Source organism: Parasteatoda tepidariorum, chromosome 12 (genome assembly GCF_982258835.1).
Source record: "Parasteatoda tepidariorum strain Cologne lab strain chromosome 12, Ptep-v5.0, whole genome shotgun sequence".
Classification (NCBI taxonomy): Eukaryota; Metazoa; Arthropoda; class Arachnida; order Araneae; family Theridiidae; genus Parasteatoda; species Parasteatoda tepidariorum.
The window spans coordinates 58,245,880-58,270,190 of NC_141766.1; the positions used below are offsets into that span (position 1 = coordinate 58,245,880).

The 24,311-nt window shown below is 28.3% G+C and overlaps 1 protein-coding gene across 13 annotated transcripts in view; it reads right to left on the minus strand.

Annotated features, from left to right (window-relative positions):
* LOC107453494 (uncharacterized) overlaps window positions 1-18,862 on the minus strand; it is a 115,143-nt gene extending 96,281 nt beyond the window's left edge. For 12 of the 13 annotated variants that reach the window (XM_071188441.2, XM_043047111.3, XM_043047110.3 and 9 more), the window contains exon 1: window positions 18,496-18,862. The gene's annotated coding sequence lies outside the window, so the exon portion shown is untranslated. Of the gene's footprint in view, window positions 1-13,850; window positions 13,895-18,495 lie in introns of those variants that run through there. The other variant, XM_071188437.2, reaches the window with a different exon arrangement.
* Window positions 18,863-24,311: the final 5,449 nt, after the last annotated feature.

The following is a 24,311-nucleotide window of genomic DNA, read 5'->3' on the forward strand; positions in this document are numbered from 1 at the left end:
ACCTTTTGAATCACCCACAAAACCAGACAAGCACAGAAAGCAAGAGGCCTACATGAAAGTATTAATCCTGTTCGCCCTTGAACTTCTTTATTTTATTTTTTTTTAAATTTTTGTTTTTATTTTTTCTGTATTATTCAAAAGAACACGTGAGCATAATTTAGGTAATTCTAGGTAAGCAATTAAGGGACAGAGGTGTTAAATTCTTAGGTCAAAGTATTATGATAAAAGATATGACGTAAATAGAAATGAAAGAGCAATTCTTTCGTCTATGCAAATCGTTTAAATTAGGGAAGCACAACCTGCAGTTAAATGCGGCCCTCCGGCTTTTTATTAAAAAATATCTCGAAAATTGCTAAAGAAAATTTCATAACTCATTATAAAACTTTTTAATAAACTGACAAACCCTTAAAACCAGCGTTTCCCAAATGGTGTTCTGTGGTACCCTAGGGTTACACCACAGGGTTCCTAGAGTTAGGATTTTTTTTAACCAATTATAATTTTCGAAACCTGTAATTAAATTTATATCCGATCAATAATCTATTATTGATTTAATATTTACGTTATTTTTATGATGTTATTTAATTTAAAAGATTGCGAGGAAAGAAATTTCAAAATAATGATTTTCTAATAACGATAAATAAAGTAAGAAAAAAATATGCATTTATGAAAAATTCCATTAGTATTTTGCGTCGAATAAACATAACCAAATTAAGATATGAAGAAGTATGTTTTCTGATAATCATTCTCGATGTTTATTTTCTTCCGTTTTTATTTTAATGGAAAACACATTTCAACTTATTCATTTTCAGTTTATAAATATATAAAATGCTCTAAATATCGGGAAACTGCCCGTATTACAACTTTTCTTCTGTCATGAAGAACACCAAACACCATAGCAGTGGCGCAGTTTTAATATCGTGAAGACCAGTACAAGCACCACTAGCTATGGTCAGTAAGTTGATCAGCCTGCGTAGGGACTGCGCGTTATCGGTCCTCGTTAAACTGTTCTATCGTAAAGTGCTCAATTTCGCATGCAGGTCGTCGGGAAACCAAAGCAGGGGAGCCATCCCCTCTGCAGAGGATCAAAATTGTGATTGCACGTCTTCGGATCATCCTCAGGGATGTTTCCCAGACAGTCTCCAAAAGCCCAATGTGCTGTTCTAGTGTGACGTAAATAAAATACCTATCAGCCTACATATATACACCGAAGAGCCATTAAATTATGACCATGCTCCATCTATAACAATGGGCTCGCCCAGGTTTTCATGGTTTCTCGCCCAGGAACAATGTTTTCATGGGACACATTAGGACCCATAATCCTCATAGAACAATCCCTGACGTCTGTAAGCTACTTGAACATAGTTCACCCATTCATGGCAACAGTTTTTCCTGCGGGGGATGGTGTTTACCAACAGGATAATGCACCCTGTCATAAGGGTGGAATCGTCATGGAATGGTTCGAGGAACATTCCAGTGACTTTCAAGTCATGTCTTGGCCCCCAAATTCACCTGACCTTAATCCAATAGAGCATTTGTGGTGGTACTTGGAAAACCAAATTCATGCTGCCACGCTACCCCCTCGCAATGTAAGGGAATTGCAGGACCAGTTGGTGAGCGTTTGGTACCAGATACCTCAGGCTACCTATCAGCACCTTGTGGAATCAATGCCACGGCAAGTGCTAGCAGTTTTGAGAGCTAAAGGTGGTCCTACATGTAATTAGCAGGGTGGTCATAATGTAATGGCTCTTCGGTATATATATATATATATATATATATATATATATATATATATATATATATATATATTCTTCTAAACGTTTAAATTACAAAAAATGAATAATGAAAACTTTTTTCTATCTACATCCTACTTACCGTACAATAGTTCATTATTCAAGTAATGTTCAATTTCGGGGGGAGGGGGTTGTTCCCCGAACCTTTCCCATAACTACGCCACTGCACTATAGTCCAAATTTTCTGCTACCTCAATATGGAGTTAAGTTTAAATCATATTATCGTACTTTTTAATCGTGATTATACCATAATATGGTTTAAATTAACATCTTATTAAGGTTGCAGTACACTATTCAATTGTGTACTCCTTTTTTGCGAGTATATAAACTAGTTATACAAAATATAAAAGATACTAAATCGGCCAACATTCTTGGAAAGGGCTATAACTTTGATGATGAAAAGGCTTCTATTTCCTCGAGAATCCACTCAACAAAGGTTCCATTAAAGTAATCCCTTCTTTTTGTTGAGTCATACAGCTGCTGTAAAGGAAATGACATTTTCTAATTTGTTTGAATGAATCTACTGTCTTCTAGAAATGAAAATCGCACAGATATCACTTCCCAAATTTCTCTGAAAAAGGGTGTAGTTAATATCGGACAAAAGAAAAGGTCAACGACAAAATTGTTCGAGTAAAGAAAGACTCATTTAAATAAGATCAAGAAAGTAAATTAGGCTCCTTTCTCCGAATCTAATACATATCCAAAACTTTGTAAGATATAAAAACCAGCTCAAACCACTTATTTTCTCAAAAAGTAACATTTTTTTCATCAGTTTTTAAAATTCTGATGGTTCTTTTAACAGTTTTTCGACGCTTTATATTTAGTTCCGCAGAATTTTACGGTAAAAATAGATTTTACGATAAAAAGTGCCAGTACATTTAACTGTAATTTGACCCGGAATTTTTTACAGTGTTGAACATAGACTTAACAAAAAATATCTAAGGGTAAGCAAGCTATCGGTATTTTTATTTACTTGTACAATGCATAAGTAGTTTTAATAATAAAAAATTTTTTTTTACGTAAATGTATACTTCCTTCTATGTCTTACACAAGATTTCATTATCTTCTAATTTGAAATGAAAATTACCGGCCTATTGAGTTAAAAGCAAAGATCTGTACATCCATTTTATTCGAAAGTAAATTAACTTTTGAAACTATTCAAAAATTCACTTATGCAAATAAAACAGCTTCTTAAATTTTTAGACATAATTTTAATTATGAAAAAAAGATCGAAAGAGATTCTTGCATTGTATTTAAAGTTAGACCTTGAATTGAATTGTAATCTTGAAACGAGTTCCATCAGAAATAAGGCTTGTTTGGAATGGTATCGTGCTGAGTTGGGTTCTAACTTGATATAAGTCGTGATCAGAAAAATGTTGTTCTGATTGTAAGTTGGTGTATGTGACCACCAAGGTCCTTTAACCAAAAAAAAAAAAAAAACAACAGAAAAGTGGGATAAAAAATTGGATTTAAGTGTCCTCGCGGTTTTTTGTTCGTAACAAATTTTATGTGATTGAAAACATTCGAAGGCACGATATTTTTTAAACGAAGTTCAAAGACATCACTTTATTGAATTGAGAGAAATAGCGCGGAATATTTTTGCACGGTTTTAAATTTCTTCCCCTTAAAGTATTTGTTAGAATTTTCTTTCTAAAATTAAGGTAAATTAACCAGTAGCAGTCTGTCCATCTAATTAACCATAAAGTTTACGGTAAAGAACATTTATTTTAACTTTTACGGTTTTGAAACCGTGTACAACTTAGTACGGTTAAAAAAATAATGGATACTAAATTATACGGTTTTTTAACCATTTACAACAAGCATAGTTTCAAAACCGTAAAAAAGAAATTTAACTGGATATTAGAGCTAGGCTTTTCGTTAGGTAATGGGCATTGGAGTCAGGTTACGGCTTAGATGTATTTTATCAAATGAACCGTGGAATGTGGTTCAATTATTTTGTCTGGCTGTTTTTTCTATCGTAAGAAATTGGAATGACTAGATTCATAATTTTTTTAATATGAATGAAAAAGAAAATTTTTAAAACTACTTCTTTTATATTTCATATTTTAGTACAAATATAATTCCGATAATCAAACAGATTTTTAGTAACTATTATGCTGTTTTTTATAATTTAAAAATAACAAAATATATATATTTAATAATTATGCACCAAAAAAAAAAAAAAAATAACGCGCAAAAGGAACAACATTACCATATTTGAGTCAAAGGGCTTTAAGTTTTCTCTATTTTGACGTCCCTCTCTCTTTTAGTAAATTCAAGATGGCGGCTAAAGTTCAACTTGGGAGAGGAACACGAACACAGAAGGAACAGCATTGATTTAATCCTAGGTTATAATTTAAATTTAGACAATACCACGCCAGAAATATTTCAATTCAACTTAGAAATACTAAAATTGCCTACTCATGTATAGACAAATGAAAAGTGTCTAGTTTTAATTAAAGCAATACTTGTTTCTCTACGGCATCATAACTCAACACTTGGAAGCGCTAACCCATTTGTACTCAACACTTGGAAGAGCTAACCCATTTGTACTCAACACTTGGAAGTGCTAACCCATTTGTACTCAACACTTGGAAGCGCTAACCCATTTGTACTCAACACTTGGAAGTGCAAACCCATTTGTACTCAACACTTGGAAGCGCTAACTCATTTGTACTCCTTGGAAGAGCGAACGCAGTTAGCGTGGTTTAATATAGAATCAGACAAGAATTTCTAGTTATCAAAAATAAAATAAAAAGATATGAGTTTGATTTAAAAATATCTATTCACCTATAGCAAAAGATTTAATTTCAAAGAAAGGACTACTAATTTGATTGAAGACATAGTAAATCATAAAAGCTGTTTCATAAAAATGAACTTTCATTAAACGATGCGAATAGGAATCAAGGTAATTATAATACATAAACAAGAAGAGGAACTTTAAAAATTCAAGGTGAATTTGAATTAAAAGCAGATGTTTGGTGGAGTCATCACTATTTCATTTAATATTAGCATTAACATTCTGGGAGCATAGTGGGTTCGTGATAGATTTCGAGGCTAGGCAAAGAAAGTATAGACATGAAATAAGAGAAGTTTTTAAAGGAAAGAAAAACAATTTTTTAAGAGGGCTCTACTGAAGTTTTAAAAGAAAACTGTGCTATTAATAGTATTATAAAAATAATACAAAATATTTTAAAACTATGCAAAAAAAAAAAAAAAAAAGAATAAACGCATTAAATAAGATCAATTTTTAAAGGAAACAAAAAATCAACAAACAACAATGCTGCTCTAATATTGATGTAGAATTTTTTTTTTCACATTTACTTTTTTGAAGAAAAAAAAGATCTTCATATTATTACAGTTTCATACAAAATTTTAAAAAATTATATACCATATTATTGAAGAGGAATCAATTCAAGTATTCATACTTAAGTTTTGACGCAGATGAGACACCGGTGTCCCTTTCATAATTATTTTTCTGATACGATTCAAGTAAAAATATATATTGGTATTTTTTAATTATAAAACAGCAGTCGAATAGTTACAAAAAAAATTCTGTTTGATTGTCGCAATTGTATTTGTACTAAAATCTAAAATCTTAAAAAGTAGTTTAAATTTTTTGTTATCTTCTAAAATTTATCATGAATTAATTTTGCAAATCGAAATTCCATGATGAATAACTGTTGCTCTTAGAGAACAATAACTGCAAATGATAAGCGCAAATTTGAAAAAAAAATTTTGCTTGGAAGTGAACAGAGTTGGAAAGAATTTACCCTTAACGCAGAAAAAGACACCTGACACCGGTGTTTCATGCAGTATTTCAAAACTATAAATTATTAAAATGCTAAATATATAAGTTTTCATGTATTTTTAGCTAAATAAATACAAAATATTGAAAAAAGTGGGAAAAATAAGTTTAATAAAAATTCTGAGTCAAAGGGTTAACAGTTTTCGATTATAAGAATTAGCGTGCTATTTGTAATGGTAAATTTGATGTTTTTATTTTATTATTATTTTTTTTTTAAAGAAGCGTATATGTTTAATGTGTGGATTGTTAATTTAGTAGTGTTACTAATATGCGATTTTGTCACTTTAGCAGTTCTTTATGTAATTATAAGATTACTAAAAAAAACTAAAGTTAGTTATTATTTTAGGATGTTCTTAACATTTTTTTCCAATTTTTTTCTTTGTATTTTTCGCATTATTTAAAAACGATATATTAAATAACTTGAAGATTGATACTACTATTTAAACGAGATTGCAATTATAAATTGCTTAAAAAAACTGTTAATGTTAGATAAATTTTTTTGAAAAACAGTTTCTTCCATTTTCTTCACTTTGGAAGAAATCATTATCTTCCGGAGCGGTTTTACCATGTTTTTTTTTTCTTTCCAATGTGGAAGAAACTTGCAATCCCTGATTAAAGCACATCTCTTACTTAAATTATTAATAATTACTTCAAAAATAAATTAAAAAGGAAGATTTTAAAATCATAGATTTATTATCTCAACAATAATTCCCAGACAGAGACACCAGATTCCTTTTTCCAAGAAAATGAGCGTAGATTCAAAGCCACTAACATAACCTTGAAGATTTTAAAAACTTTCATTCAATTTTAAAGGGAGAAAAAAAATTATTACTCGAAAAAAACATGAATGTAAAACCACTTTTTTAAGTAGTATATTCACATGAAACGAATAATTTATTCTCTTTCCAAAGAAGAAAAAAAAGAAGTTTGTTCCATTTCAAAGCAAAAGAAGAAAGAAAAAAAATCTTCCAAACACCTGTTTAAGTTTGGACTCTTCAGAGACAAGATCAAAATGCTGCATGCATGAGTGATCAGCAGGTAACATGGACAGAGGACAGTCCACCCCAGACAGTAAAATCATCTTCTTGTATTGTCAGAAACTGATGAATCCTTCACAGAACGTACACAGCTACTATTGTTCAGTTATGCTTAATCCGAGAAAAAATTGGCGAGTTCCTTTGGCGTGAAGAATTTAACAATTTACAGACGCGTGTCTAGAATCAGTGATAATGCACCATACACTCATTAGATACCTGATATACTTCACTCGTCAGTTATTTTCTATACAGCACCACACCCCTTTAACCAAAATGGATTAATTAAGTCATCCTCATTGTTTAAATTTGCTAAAAGAAACATTAGATTGATTTAGAGTAGAAAAAGATTGGTAGAAAAACTTCATAGTCAAACAATATGTAATCAAGTTTTCTAAGCTTTTATCTCTTCATTTAACACTTAGACGCACGCTTTTTTTCCTCATTTTGTATTAATTTAGATAAAAAATAAATGCAAAATATTATCTATAGCACTATAATAATTTATGGTTATGAAATACAGCGTGAAACACCGGTGTCTTTTTCTGCGTTAAAAGTAAAATCTTCCAAAAAAAACTTTTTTACCTATTTGCAGTTATTAATCATTGAAATTTCTTTAATTTACAACATCAATAATTGATAGTTTAGATAATGAATGAAAAAAAATTTTCTTTTCAAATTACTTTTTTTTCTAGCTTTTATATTTTAGTACAAATAAAATTCCGATCATCTAACATATTTTTTTAGTAACTATTAGCTGTTTTTTATAACTAATCATTTGACGCAGAATTTTTATGAAAAAAATTTTTTAAACTTCTTTCATTATTTTGTAATAATTCATGTCGAAATATGTGGAAAATACACTGAAGAGATTAGGCAGGTATACCAGTTTTTTTTTTGGCTCTTCAGTATTTTATGGATATAAGATACAGCACGAAACATGTATTTTTCTATGTCAAGGGTAAAATCTTCTTCCAAAAAGACACCAGTGTCTTAAAGGTAAAATTTTCTAAACATGACTCAATTTTCTAAACATGGCTCAAACAAGCAATAATTTTTCACATTTGCACTTATTTGCAGTTATTTAGATCTAAGCGAAATAGTTATACATCATTGAAGTCTCTTTAATTTGCAAAATCAGTTATAGATACATTTTTGAACATAAATGAAAAAATAATTATTTTTTTATGCTACTTATTTTTCAATTTATATTTTAGTACAAATATAATTCCGATAATCTAACAGATTATTTAAATAAATGTTTGTGTTAATTTCAAATAATAAAGATAACTAAGAGTGCTATTCTGAGAATAAAAAACTATTCAGGCGTTTGACCTAATTTTTTCGCAATTTAATCTTTTTCTCTTCTAGTTTATTCGAAGGAGAAATGACGGATAGAGGATTAATCTCCATGTGTATTTGCAGATTTATAATATACAAATTATAAAAAATGCAAGTAGTAAAAAGTGCAAATTTGAGAATAAAATGCCATCATATTTGTTTGACCGGAAAATTTTCGCTATTTAATCTAGTTGCTTTTCTAAATGGCAAATTTGCTTCTCTCAATTTTTTTTTAAAAGGAGAAGTTCCCATAAATATTTATTTGCAAGCGTGGAATAGAAATTGCAAAAAGTTAAAAGTAACATCAATTACAATAAATAAAGTGAATTGATTGCTGTTAACATAAATTTGGTGGTTAATGGCGAATAAATTAAAAGGAGATTTTTAAACTAACAAAACTCAAGTCTTCTGATTAGATAGAAATAGCAGTTTTCTATTAAATCTTTCAACAAATAAAAACCACTATAATCATTATTTACATAAATTGAAAATATTTAAATAGTTATTTTTATTACATATTTTCTTGCTCTTGAATTCCAAGAAATATTTTATTACAAATTATTTTTCAATAAATTTTTAAACCTCAGGGATATTTCCCAGACTGTCGCCAATAGCCCACTATGCAGTTTTTATTTCTATAATTTTAAGATTAATACAAAGAATTTTAAGTTTCAAAGACTAAAGAATTTTTTCCGCCGAAAACAAGAGTTAAGTACATTTTTATGCAATGCGATTTCATTGCTGAAATCACCTATGATGACTATTCTTCTTCATAGCACTACAGCCCAGAATAGTCCAGAGACGTTCGCGTTCCCAAGATCTTTTTTTCTCCATCGGTGTCTATCAGATGTATGTTATTTTACTAATTAATTTGTACAACTAAAGTATTGCTTTAACTTGCATATTCAACAATATTTTATATTTTTTATTAAAAAAAAAAAGTCAGAAATTCTCGAACTATTCTGATTCTACATGCAGCGAATTTGCATTTTTTTTTCATGAGAGTTTTATTTGTCTAATTTAGTAAGTTTGTAAAAAAGTATTATGTATTTTAAAAAAATGCATTAATGTTACTTTATTTTTAAAAAAAATGTTTACCGATAAAAAGAATTTTTGTTCATTGTTCTAGGAAGGAAAAAGTTCAGTCCTTCCCGTGTTTAAAAGGCAAGATTTTAATCCGTATCCAGATAATATTCAGCAAGAACCCCGGCCGGAACTGTCAACCCGGAACATCCTGATTTCAAGAATTATACAAATATCCTCCAGTTATTTTTATACAAATTCCGGATACAGTTGAGAAATTAAAGGAATTCCTTTAAAACGCAATACATTCTAGTTTCAAGTAGAATGACATTCTTAATTCTTTTTGAACAATTAATTTTACTTTACCAAATATTAAAAAAATAATAGAATGTTGCAGAACACTTGCATTTGCTGCATACATAAAGAACGAAATATACATTACAATATCATTTGATAACTTTAAACCTAAATATATGTGAGTCATTTTCAATCTTTATTATTTTACGATTTTCATTTTTCAGCCCTTTGATGCCGAATTTTTATAAAAAACATATTTTTCATGCTTTTTTCATTAGTTTGTATTAATTTAGGTCAAAATAAGTGAAAAATATTATATTTATTATTTTAATAATTTATAGTTATGAAATCACCGGTGTCTATTTCTGCGCTAAAGGTAAAATCTTCCAAACATGGCTCACTTCCAAGCACTGGTTTTTCAAATTTGCACTTATTATTATCTAAAGAAATAGTTATACATCACTGAAATTTCTTTAATTTACAAAATAAATTATTAAACAAGCTTTAATTATGAATGAGAAAAAAATCCATACAACTTTCTACAAATATAATATTTTATTTCAAATATAATTCCGATAATCTAACAGATTTGGTTAGCAACTATTAGACAGGTTTTTACAATTATAAAATACCAAAATATATTTTTGCTTGTAATTAGAAAGAAAATATATAAAAGGGATACCAGTGTACCATCTGCGTCAAAAGGTTAAACAAAAATACTTTTTATAAAACTTTAATATAATTAATGGTTTGAAAATTAAGAAAATCTTGTTATTAAAATCATGTTTACTGCCAGGTAGGACAAAATATATCTAGGAAAAGCAAATTACGATAACAGTTATAATAGAAATTTTATATTTATAAATCAGATTTCTAAACACAACTCCGATTCAAAGATATTTTAATGGCCGCGATTTAAAGAAAGTACAGTAATTAAAGAAATAATACTAAAAATTTTTAGCAATAATAATAAACCACTAGCGAGCATAATAGTAATTTACAGTCCCTGGCCAAATTATTAGACGCATTATAAGATTCTATGTAAAATCTTAACTATCAGGTGATACTATACAGCTTTATTGTTTTTTCGCGACTGATACTGGTTTGAACTTGTTTACGTTCGTGTATTAATTGGCTAAATTAGGCGATATATTACATGAATATATGACATTTATTATAGCAGGTATTATATTAGCATATTATAATAAATGGACCAAATTATTAGATTCACTGTAGTGTTTTAATAACTGCATGTTTTGCACGAGTTTATATCCAATACTTTTATATTTAAACATACATGTAATGGGTTTTTATTCAGAAAATTTTCCATATTCTTTTTATTTGTAGTTATTTTTAAAGCATTGAATTACAATGTCTTGTCTAAGATTTTACATAGAATCTTATAGTGCGACTAATAATTTGGCCAAGGACTGCAGGAACAAGAAAAAATATATATAATGGCGTTTTTCCCCATCACTTGTTTATAGCAATTCTTGTAGCAAACAAAATACATCTTGAATAAACAAATTCCAATTTCAAATAACAACAACAACAAAAAAACGTATATATCGTGCAACTAAAAGTACTTTATATACTTCCTTTCGTTGACGTTTTATTGGTCACAATTTATCGCAGACAGAGGACAGTTACAACTATTAAAAAACAACCGCTCTACTAAAGTCGGTCAATGCCATTGTATTACTCACAAAAACATTTACAGGAGCTTTCCAAGAGCAAAAATCAAATACTAGTAGTGGGTTTTGCGTGTTAATTCTTCATTATCGTTTCTAGCTATATTTACACACGAAATACTCAAACAAGGTCAAAACTTTCTTTTTATTTCCCCAAATTTAACTATCCCAATTTACTTCTTTTGTCTATGAAACATAGAATTATTCTAATGCTACGTTACCTGGGTGCATAATATAAAATGCAATTTTAACTGTTTATTGTAATGTTCCTTCAAACTACAATACCTTCTAAAACTAATTTGATTCAAATAAAAATAGAAGATAGCAAAGGCCTCAATTATTTTGATATCAAAGAGTGGAAAAAATATCATCACATCGCACATTAATGAGATTTTTTTTACAGTGATCGGAAAATAATGCAAAAGTAAAACTTCTAAGCATTACTCTTCAAAAAACTTACCTGATTTGTTCAACGACAATTTTTTATTCGGGGTCAAGAAAGAAAACGATTTCTATGAATTTATTTCCATTTGAGAATTGATTTATTCATTAGAAGCCGTGTTCGTAACTTTTTAAAACGATTTTTGTTTCTTCTAAATCAGCATACTCATGTAAATCGATTATTTCTGAATCGTAATATAAATCGTTCTAATACCGATTACTAAGAAAGCTTATTTTCCATGTGTAATTAAAAACTTCAAGCTTCGAAATTACTACAAATAAATAAATTGTTAAGTACATATGAGAGTTAGTTATAAGGTAATTTTTTAGAATGCCAGAATTTCATTTCTGTTGCTATTTTCTAAAATGCAAAATTTGACGTCAGAGTTTATTTAAATTAGATCAGTTGGAACTAATAACATAAAAACCCACATGAAAAGACGTTCAGTCAGGCGGAAAAAAAAATTAGGATTTCGTCTCAATTAGAAGATAACTAAATCCAAAAACACTTTGCGTGCTTATAAAACAGATTCAATACTAGTCTTTCTTTTATTTTTAAAAAAATCTTTTAAAAAGCAGCAGCATACACGAAAAGAGTAATATTTGTGAAAGCACAATAACCTTACACGTTACTTAAAAAAGAATAAATATATTTCTCGAATTGAGAAACAAAATTTATTATCTTTATTTAACCTTTTTATAATTTAGTAATTAGATTCTTTTTATTAAATTACGCTATTAAATCAATTGAATAGAGTTGACAAGATTAAAATAAAAATAAGACTTTATTAGATAAATTAATAAAAAATATGACTTTTACATAAATTAAATCAGATTTTCTGTAAAAGATATATTAAAGATTTAAAAAAATTTAATAAATATGCACTAATAATGATACACTATTTAACTACTAAAAGAAGGTTATGAGTAATATTTAAACTAACTGTATATTAACTATTGCAAATCCACTTTTTATCCATTTTTCTAAGAATTTTACTTCTTTTGTTAAATAAATTAATTTAAAAAAAATAGACTTCTTAGATAAGCTGAATCATATTTTTTTTATAAAAGATTTGCCAAATATTGTTTAAAGAACGAAAAATGTAATAAATACGCACTCTTACTGATACGCTCTTAATAATAGAAGATCAAGAATAAATTTAAAACGAACTGAATATTTACTATTATCTATTCATCCGAAATTCATTGAAAAAACGGTAAATCATTTTACTATTATAATAGAAATATATATACTCTATAAATAGGAAAAATTGGAGGATAAAATTTATTTTATTTTTAATATTTAGTTATTTATTTTAACTTACTCGACAACAACTTGTACTTTAAATGAGTCAGACACGATGCCGGACTAGCAAAAAACTGAAGTTAAAAAAAAAGAAAGAAAGAGAAAATAAAAAACATGCCATAAGCCGAAAGTTTACTGATTATTGGTTCTTAGAAAATGCTACCTTACCTTACAGCAAAATCGTCTCTGTCTAATAATTGCAACACTAAATGTGCAAAATATATGCCAAATGGATTAGTTTCAAAAATTCTAAAATGTTGAACTAAGTCATAATACCCCAATTTGCTAGGATGAGAGATTTAACGAAAAATGCAGTCACGACCCGTTAAGGACGAAATGAAGTCGTGCAGACATAAAGTCAATAGATTTAACAAAGATTCTTTTCTCTTTAAAGGATTTTCCGACGGAAAACTAATTAAGGTCAGACGTTAAAATAAATTTCGCAATATGGCTGTTTTCCAGAGTTATTAATTATAAATGCATCTCACAGGACGTGTAGACTTCACAATAAGCTTCTGGTTACACGTAGAAATTGTTTTCAACTATTTTAATCACGTGATTTTAGTAAACAAAGGTACATAAGTTCCACATCTGAAAACATAGCAATTTTAAATCAAAACTAAATTAATTCAGCTAATGTAATGAATATGTATAGTTGTAAAGATTACAAGAAGTTCAGTTTAAAAAAAATCTTAAGGCAAACCGCGTTCGAATAAAATATCCAGATTAATGGAAATTAATTTAATTACTTTATAAAAGGCTATTCATAATTTATTATAAATGTACTTGTAGGAGGTAGGAGAAACAGTACTTATAGTACTGATGTAATATCCACCATGGAAAGTCATTTAATGACTTCATGAAAAGTACTTGCAATTTGCTTTCAATGTACTAGTAGAAGAGTACTTACTTATCGTACAAATAAAATACCGAAGCAAATGAAAAGTCATTCAAATACTTTATAAATAATTATATGCAGGTATTCATAAAAATAGAAAGGGAGAAAGAATACTTTGAGTATAAATAAAAATATCCAGATGAATGGAAAGTCATTTTATTACTTTATATAAAGTATTTATAATTTGCAATAAATGTACTTGTAGAAGAAAGAGTACATACTTATAGTACCAATAAAATATTCAGATGAATGGAAAGTCATTTAAATACTCTGTAAAAAGTACTTACATTTAGCTTTTAGAGTAATGGTAGAAGAAAAAGTAATTGTACAAATAAATAATACAAATTATACAAATAAAAAATAAAATTAATACAAATAAAATATCTAGTCAAATGAAAAGTCATTCAAGTACTTCATAAATTACCTGTAGTTATTCATAAATATAAAAAAAGAGTGTATCAGTCACATGACTTTACAAAGGAACATGTGTACTACCATCTGAAAAGACTGACATCTTAAATCTAAACTAATCTTTAGATTAGTTTAGATTTAAGATGTTAAGATCTCTCTTAGAAGTAAAATGATGAATTTATATTTCAAATAAAATTATGAATTTATACTTCGGTTGTACAGATAGATCATAGTCCAGTTTGAAAAATCATGATGCAAACGCAATTCAAATAAAAGAAAAATCATCTAATAACTTAAATCATCGGTGGGACATATTAAGCATTTACTCAGCTCCCCAGAGCTGGTGATATTCGAAAAATTTTATTTTAAAAATTATAAAAACTTAATTTGAAAATAATTTATTTTTAATATGGAAACCTGCAAACCTTATTTTCTATTTCATCATAAAGAAGAAATAGAAAAGAAGGTAGTACTACATTTCTAGGTACCCTGCTTAAAAAAAACTTTTTTTCGTAAAAATCAAAATTATAAAAAGATTTATTTAAACATTTTCAGATGATCATTTAAACGCAAAATCCCTCATTTTTAAAAGATTCTGCTCGTCATAAAAAATACAAGTAGGAAGAAAGATCGTATTTAATAATTTTGTTCCTGAGAGATAGATTGGATCCATAACTTATAAATTAAATTTATGAAATAATATAAGCAATCGACTTTCCATTTTTCTAACATAAATTGATTATTAGCTTCCAAATTCTCAATTAGTTTACTCGATTTTTCTTTCTTTTTTTCTTAACGGTCTTCATAAACTATAATTTTGTTGGTTTGACAGTTTTCTAGATAGAATGCTTATAAAAGCAAAAAATTAATGCTAAACTGTTATAATATTGTAGATTTTCTTTTAAGTAATTCACGGGAAAGATATAGTAACTTAATTACAAATATCAAAATTCTGTATTTTTGTTTTCAAAAAAATAAACAAAATAAGGTAAAAAGTTCAGTTGAGGACTTATTTTTAAAACAACTATGTTGAATGCATTTAATTATAAAAAAGAATTAAAAAAATTTTATAATCAGTTTATGATCTTCTGTATATTCTGTGCACAGAACGTAGTTTTTTTTTTTTTTTGCGTACAGAAAAAAAAAGTTTAACATTAAAATTAATTATAAAAAAACTCTTTAATGTTACAACATTCTTCCAGCGATTTTCTCCTTTTCTATAAACAAAATAAATGAAAAAATATAGCTTTAACATACAGATTAATGTCGTTTAAAATTACAGGATTTATTTATTAAAAATGAAAACCGTAAATGCAGAAATAAAATTAGAGTACTCTTAATGTAATTAATTTAACTCTTAATGTAATCTATAATTCAAATGCCACATCAAACTAGTCATATAATTAAATGCGTGTTTATTACAGGGAAGATTTATATTTAATTTATTTCTTTAATTGAAATGACAGGAATAATTTCATTAATTGAATTAGCCATTTCATTTCGCCGAGTCATTATGTTTAAATGTAGATCGTGAAGAAAGAATAGAGCATGACAAGATACCACATTATCAAGAAAAGAAATTTCAAATGAATTAGTGCTTGCAAATATTTACCATTCTATGAAACAAAACCTCAAAAACTGAAATCATACAAATTAAATGCGTGTTTACTAATAAACACCGGATTTTCCTTTCATTTTTTTTCCTTTATTTTTTTAGAAAGGAAAATCAACGTATTTCCTGGCTGCACTTGAAAGAGAAAGTAATTACGCCTGCCATCATCTAGTTCTGCAGTTGACATTCATCCGGTTTCCGGTCAACCTTTGTTTCGATTCTTTCAATTAGATAACTTATCCTTTCCTTCTGTGAATTCCTCTACTTCAACAAGTGAAGATAGTTCAGCAATCAAGAAAAATATTATCGAAATTCCTGGATCAACGCAGAATGAATTATCAAAGGGAAGTTGTAGAACGTGGCGAGCAAATTAATTGAAAGGAAATAAGGCGTCGAAAACGATGAAGATTTTTTTCTCTATTCTTTTCATCTAAGTACTTAATCGAAAAGTAAACAAAACTGCGGGAATGATATTTATTGATATAAGAGAAATCTGACGAGGCTGAGCAATGAAATTGTTCCTTGGAGAATTCTTCCTTAGTCGAACTAAATTCTCACGCGTGATTTATCTAAAAATCAGTAAATTGCAGTTTATTTTTATTCAAATAACTGCGCCTGCAATTATGCTTTTATTGGAAAATATGTCAAATTATGCTCAACATTTGATATATTGCTGTCAAATAATTGTTACTCAAAAAGTGATTTATTTTATTTTAGAATAATATCGTAAAACTAAGAAAAATAACTCAATCTTTTTAGCAAACGATTTCATATATAAAAAAATAAGAACACTTATTTTGAACGAACGGTTTAACAAATAAAAAGAAAAGAAGCAAACGATCTTTTAAGAGAACGATTTCAAAAATAACTATTTAATAGAATCGTTTTCAAATTATTAATTTTTATTCTATTTTTGAATAAAACGTGATCAACAAGTTCATTTTGACTAAAAGATTTCGAATCTAAATTTTCCTTTGTAGGAAATGTTGCCTGTATTTTAAGATTAGGTTGTAACAGAATCAGGATAAATAATCATGAAATACGAAGTCTTTTTTGAAGTAAGTAAAATATAAATCTTGTGTCATATTCTTTAAGATTAAAACTAATTCAAATTTCATAGAGTAATGCAAAAACGATTTATAAAATTAATAAAAAATAGAGAGATGTTCTCTATTACTATATTCTCTCTAAAACTATATTCGATGAAATTTTATTTTTCCATTGAGGCTTTGATTATACCAAACAGATAAAACATACACCTGAGTTAAACATTTTCTAAAAATATGTCATGTTCACACAATTTATAATATTTTTGAGTATATAAAAAACATTAGAATACAAAATCAATAAAAATATCTCAATTCATGGAAACTATAACTAAATAATTATTAATGTGATTAACAGAACTAGGTCTTTTATTGAAATATTTATTCAAAGTTTTTGCTATTTGTTAAGAAACTGTTATAAATTACAATTTTAATAATATAAATAATAGAAAATAAATAGTTAATAATAATTGCTTATATTTATATTAAACATGGTTAAGAGTAAATAGAAATAATATTTGGAAATTAAAAACATTGCATTATGGGATGTTCTGCCAATAAAATGTAAGCATAATATCAGCGGAACATTTAGTAAAAATGTGACTAATCTTAATAATTGAACTAAAATCATTTAGAAAACCACAATTCATAAATATGAATAATTATTCAAGTAAGACACACAGATCAGTTTGGCCATTCCAAAAATCCAATTAAAGAAACGCCACTGTTCCTAATATCAACTTAAATAAAATCATTTTAAGATAAATAAAAAATAATAACAAGTAAATTTTTACGAATTTACTAAAAAATAAACAAAAAACTACCTCCAATAAATTATTAAATCTCGAAAAAACGGACTTAGAAAAGTTGAAAATATTTTGATAAGTGATACTAAATCTACTAATTTATTAAAAAGAGGGGAAGCAAAATCGACTAAATCGATTACTAATAAATTTGCATATCTTGTGAAAGTGTCTAAAGTTAATAATACTTAAAATGCAAAAACAAAACAAAAAAATTTTTTTTTAATTTTTTTATTTTGATCACAAAACGTTAAAAAAAAAAAAAAAAAAAAAAAAAAAGAGAGAATAAATAAATAAAGCGACTGACTAACTCTAAACTAATAAATCGAGATATATCCATGCAATAACGATTTTAAATAAAAACAATAAAAAGGAAAACATAAGATAAATGTCAAAGTTCATTATAAACAACGATTTTAAGTTTTAGTATTAATCTGCTTACGCTGTTAATGACAGCGAATATGTTTATAAAATGTCAGTCATAAATAAATTATTCAATGAAATGTCACTAAACAAATACAACAAAGCAAATTATATACTTGTATGCTATTATTAAAATTAATGTCCATTAAAACTGACAGCAATGTTTTGATTTCGAAAACACTACTGTCAACAAGTTAGTAAAAAAAAATTTTTAAAGGAAAGAAAAAAAAAACGGACAAAACTTTGACCGGTCGATGAATATCAAATCACTGATGTATCGATTAATATTTAATTCAGCGCTTTCGAAAAAAATTCGGAATTAAAATCGAAGATTAAAGTTAAAGTTTTAAGAGCTGTCACTAATCCTCCTCATCCCAGATGAGATGAGGATGAAATAGATGATGAGGCATCGCCCACGAAGTTCAGACAAAGATGCGGTATAGATTAAGGGCAAAAGGCATCGGCTTCGATCGGCCGAAAGATCACCAATATATAACCCCTTGTAACAATTGATTACAAGTTAGGAAACATGAAATGATATTAAAATCAATGAAAAGTGAATGTAACTTACCGATAATTGGCGGTGGCGTACGAAATCCCAAATTTTAGTCCTTATTGCACACAAACAGTGAGAAAAAAGACCAAAGCGTGAGGTTCTGTTGGCAAAGCCACGAGCAGCAGACGATCAAGTCGGTGTGTGTCAGAGCATTTGACGCAGCGATGCGCGCGCATCCTACGCTCGCCCACCATATAAGGGCAGACGATAGGTATTCGCCGAGTGTATTACGTCACGGACGCCAACAGAAGAAATCCGAAGCTTTGCCCCGATTTTTACTCGCCCGCCCGCTTGCCAAAACATTGCAGGAAATGATTTGCCCCATCGGAAGTGTGAACGAGGGAACAGAGTGGGTTGCATGCGATTGTGGAATGCCGAAATCAGTTGAACAAAAAATAAATAATAATAAAATGAGGGATAAAGTGTAATCGTATTTCATTCATTATGTTTCGGTATTAACCTTGAGTTGAGCACGCGAAAGTCCATTTGTAATATAGTACTTCTCTTTTTTTATAGTTAATGAATGACAATTTTGAACTTTTTTCTGTACAACTTTATTTATTTACAGTTTTTTTTTTGTTTTTTTTTACTCTGCGAATTTAAATCAAGAAAAAACAACAACAAAAAAACACTTTCTATCAACTAATAAGCTTAAATGATAATTACAAAAGTAAACAACATTGCCAATCATATATATATATATATATACATACTTATTTTTTATGAGAATTACAAAAGCAAACAGCACTGACAGTCTAAACTTTTTTTGCAAAGGCTTCCTCTTTTTATTCAAAGAACTAGAACAAAAAGATAAATAACTATGATAAAATAATGTTTCTATTGCAATTTTTATCTTTTTTTTTACGTAATTGCTTATCTTATGGACAAAAACAAGGACAATACAAGAGTTATTCCATTTACTATTTAATTTTTCTTAATTCATTGTCTTATTTTTTATCGTTAATTTGCTTTTTATTCATTTTTATTTATTTATTTTATTTATTTATTTATTTATTTATTTATTTTATTTATTTATTTATTTATTTATTTATTTATTTATTTTATTTATTTATTTTATTTATTTATTTATTTATTTCATTTATTTCTTTTATTTATTTATTTCTTTTATTTATTTTATTTATTTATTTTATCATTTTATTTATTTATTTACTTCATTTATTTACTTTACTTATTTATTTATTTTAAAAACTTAACTTTCTTTTTGTTCTAGTTTAGCTTGTACGAAAAAGAAAAACGCATTTCTCTTATTTTTGCTTACAATTTTTCAATCTTACTTCTGTCAAATCTAAGTCTATCGTATCTTATCTTGAAAAATCCGCCTTACATCCCCCCCTCCACTTTTATTTTTTTAGAGAAATACGTAACTGCAATTTTTCTTAAATAAATTTCCAACTTTAGTGAGTACAAGGCTCATCAAAATAAAACTCCCAATCTCATTGCTCCCTGTTGCAGCCAAACTTTCAATTGAAATAAAAACCGCATCTAACGAAATCTTCAAGATCGTCAATTTTATTCGTTAAATCAGGGTCATTCGTAGCTTCAGAGTCAAAATAAAACATTTCTGCCCTAATATGCAAGTACACAAAAATATCCATAAATAAAAACTGTACACTTTTTATTTTCATTGGCGAATTTGTTCATTGCACTAGTGTGCCAAGAAACCTCACTTTTTGAAAGCATTTTTCAATTGCTTTTATTTTTTTATTTATTTACTGTTATTTATTTATTTTTTTGAAACTAAATTTCAAGATTATTTCACAAAGTATAGAATATTCAAAATTTACCTCTGTATAATTTTTCTGCTTATTTGTCCAACAATGCTATAATTTTTCTCATAAATGATTTTCAGTTATGAATTTTTACAGAATGAATAATACCAAAATCTAGTGACTGCAGTAATTTGCAGGAAGAGATATAGATACTAAGAAATTTTTTAAACTGAAAACCGAAAGATAAGTAGGACATTGATAATTACGCGAAACAATGCTTCTCTTATGTATTTTTACAATGATTTATTTTACATAATGATTTAAATCTCTGGAAAAAAAATTGTCCAAACAAAAGTAAAATTTTTTCAAAAATAGTAAAAAAAATGTTTTTTTGCTCCATAAATAATTCGCTGATTTGGGTTTGATTCTTCATTAAATAGGGGTATTAGCCTTCTTTTTAAATCGCTTAAAATCTCGCTTAAATCGCTTAAAATCTTAAAATCTTTAATCTTCTTAAATCGCGGAATTCAGTAATTAGAGAATCCGAGTGTATTCAGATTGAAAAAAGGAAATATACTTTAAATGTTTGATTTTCTTTCTTTTCTTTTTCTTTTTATCTCTTTTTGTGTGTGTGTATTTGCATAGGTTTTATTTGAATTATATGAAGTCAACATACGAAAACATTTGACCTACATTCAACAGTTTATAATATTATAACCGTCAGTTAACAGCCGACCCAATTTTTAAGTTTACGACTATTAATGTTCAATTCCATAGTTTTGTAATTCTGAACCCAATCCAGAAGACAAGGGAACTCCTGAATCAAGTATAGGGACAAATCAAATGCATTAAGCACTTTATATTTTATTTTATAACCGTTGTTGAACCCACTTATTTTTTGCGTTTACGACTACTAACGTTCAACTCCGTTACCTTGTAATTTTGAATTCCATCCAGAAGACAAGGGAACTCCTGGATTAAGTGTTGGGAGAAATTTGCCTTCATGGAGGACTTTTTGATGTAACTAAATCGCATTTGCTTCAGATGGAGAGGAAAACCACAGAGACCTCCTACGGTTTGCTTGACGGCAAGGGGACTTTAACCCATGATCCGTTTACCACTGAGGATATTTTATGCCAGCACTGTGGTCGGTGCGGACATGGTGCGGAATCGGTATCGACCAGTTATCGCTGCTGTTCGAACCCGGTTTACTTCATTGGAAGGCGAATGCTCTATTCCTTGAGCCACCATGGCTCTACGTTGAGCATTTAAACATATGCTCAATGCTTGGCACGTACACTGTTTGGCACGTTGAGCACTTTTAAACTCGTGATCTAGTATCTTAGATCATAGCTTCCCAAAGTTAGCCCATAGGGAGTTGAAGATTCTTATGGGGGTACTAGCAATATTATGGGTATTTGAGGGGTCTACTGTTGTGGGTATTTGAGTGGTTGCGGGATACTGAAAAAGATATTTACGAAATATAAAATGAATTAATATTGAGTACCTATTAACATTTCTAAATTGTTCTGTTTGGTCTCGAAAAACTATCATTTTTAAGTCACCATATAATCATTAATATCATTTTTAAATCACCATATAATATTTAATATTAAAGAAACTACGCCATTGATATTCTTTGTTCTTAAACGGAAAAAATAAAATACTTTTTAACAATGACAAAAAAATATTCTAATACTCACTTTATGATTTCAACGTAGAACGGTATTAATTTCTTATTCAGAATTTAAAACATGTATTTTCTCATTGTTTAATAATTCAAAAAAAATATTGTAAAAATATTAATACGTTAAATAGAAAATTCGCTTCGTTATTTGGAATTTCCAAAATGTTCTTGGTTTCTCGAAAAAAAAATCGCAAAATAGAGATATTCTCAAATGAAAGTTCGTTAAATAGAAGTTCGACATTTGATGATAAATAGTTTAAAAATTTCATCGTAAAATAATGAATGAGAAAAGAGGGTATTAAATTAACATGATCAGGTGAATTCCGAGAATTTTTTTCTCACTAATCGGTAGTGCCTGTTGAGCGACTTGTGGTAAAAAAATTATTTTGCATTGAAATGATAGCATTTTGCTTGAATTGAATTTTAACGTTAAGTTTGATTAGTTGCTCAGAGGGTTCCTTTACAATTATTTGCTGATCACAGTTTCTTCATGCTTAATACTTTATTTATTTATTTATTTATATGTTTATTTTTTAGATCTTACGCAAACTTCTGAAATTTCAGCCTTTTTCTGTGTAAAATTTCGCTGTTTTAAAAACAAATAACCAAGAACAAACAAATAACCAATGAAATTAAGTTAATAACAACAACTACTAATAGCTTCAGGCTACAGCTAGACCAACCTTTTCAAGTAGTTTTACTTGACAGTTAGTTAAATTCAACCATAATTAACTGTCAGTTTTAATCAACCGTTATTTAGCATAATAGAATGTATATGAGACAATTATATAAATCGATGTTCACGTTACACTGTAGCTCTCTTGTTACTAATATATTCACTGTAGTTGCAAATAGAGCAATGCGTCTATCGCCTACAAAATGTGATTTGATAAAAATATCAAATGCACAGTACTGGTAAGGTTTTTTTCCATCGTCATTGTAGCATACATGAAATATAGCACGATTTAGCACCGATTTAAAGTTTTTTTTTCGCATCATAATAACATAATAAAAGTTTTCTTATATCATAGTGAAAAATATTAATTCGTTAAAAATTAATTTAAGGAAATATTTACCCAAGGTGTTCTGTAAAGGTCACTGTTAATAAGCATTTTTAGAATCCTTATCAAATATGAAAGCAAAAAAGTATGCCCATTCGAGGCTACAAATTAACATTTAAGCCAGAGAAAAAATCAGAAGTGTTGTTGCTGGTCATAGGCCGTTAAGGCAATTTGGTGCGATTGTTTTTATTTTCCAGTGGAGCCATCTACTGCCAAGAATTCGACTTCTGCCACACTCACACTCATACGTTGCATCCGTTTATAGGGCGGACCCGTTAATACATCCATTCATTCATCCACAGATCGTAATTTTGACCTAAACCGGAGAAAGATCAATCTAAAACTCAGTACCCTCAGAGGTATTGACCTGTTAGGGGAACTTGGAGGACTTTGTGACCCGACATATTTAACATGCACCTCACCATTTACTACACGGGGAGTCTTCAGCCGGTTGGATTCGAACTCCCGTCCTCACTGTCGTGAGTACAGTGACCTGCTAACCAGGCTGCCATCCGAAGTGTTATCAAAATCTAACAAATCACGGTGCAGAAAGGCGCGTGTAGTAAACAACAAAACAGGTTTGATTATGGAAAGAGACAGAAGTTAAAGACGATTATTATAAACATATTCAATTCTGGATCCCCATATAAATCTCTCGTTTTTCTGCACTATGATTTTTATATCAGATTTCCTTAGCATTTTTGTTTTTCTTTCCTCAGAAAAGTATTGGGAACACTTTTTTGTTTTAATTTTTGATAAGGATTTAAAAAATACATATTAAGGTCTTTTAGGAACATCCTGCATATAGATTTTATTTTGAAACTAGAAACTAGATTTTTTTTTTTTTTTATGTGCTAGCTAAACATTTATAGGAGACATTTATATGTACCAAGTTGAAAAAAAATGCTCAAAATTTATAGAAATATTAATTATAACACATTTTCAGTTACACTTAATCATCTTACACTACATTCTTTTTAAATAATTTAAAATTTTGATTACATTTACGATTGAGAAAGAATGCTATAGGCTGCATTTTTTAAATATACGTGGCCGGAGGAAAAAAAACTGCAACTCTAAAAGTATTTTTTACCGCCAGTGCAATAGAAATTTGCTTATATCAATGCTATATACAGACGAATCCCGATTTTATAAACTCATCGGAAGCAAATATTTTATTCGTTAAATAGGGGTTATTCATAATATTCGAATCCATATTAAAAAATAAAAAATTTCGACACTTACCAAAATACAGCGATTTTTAAAAGCACTAATTGCACTTGTGTGTCTGCACTAATTGCACTTTGTGTCTGCACACTGAAAAGTATGGTTTTTTGAAAGCAAATTTTAATT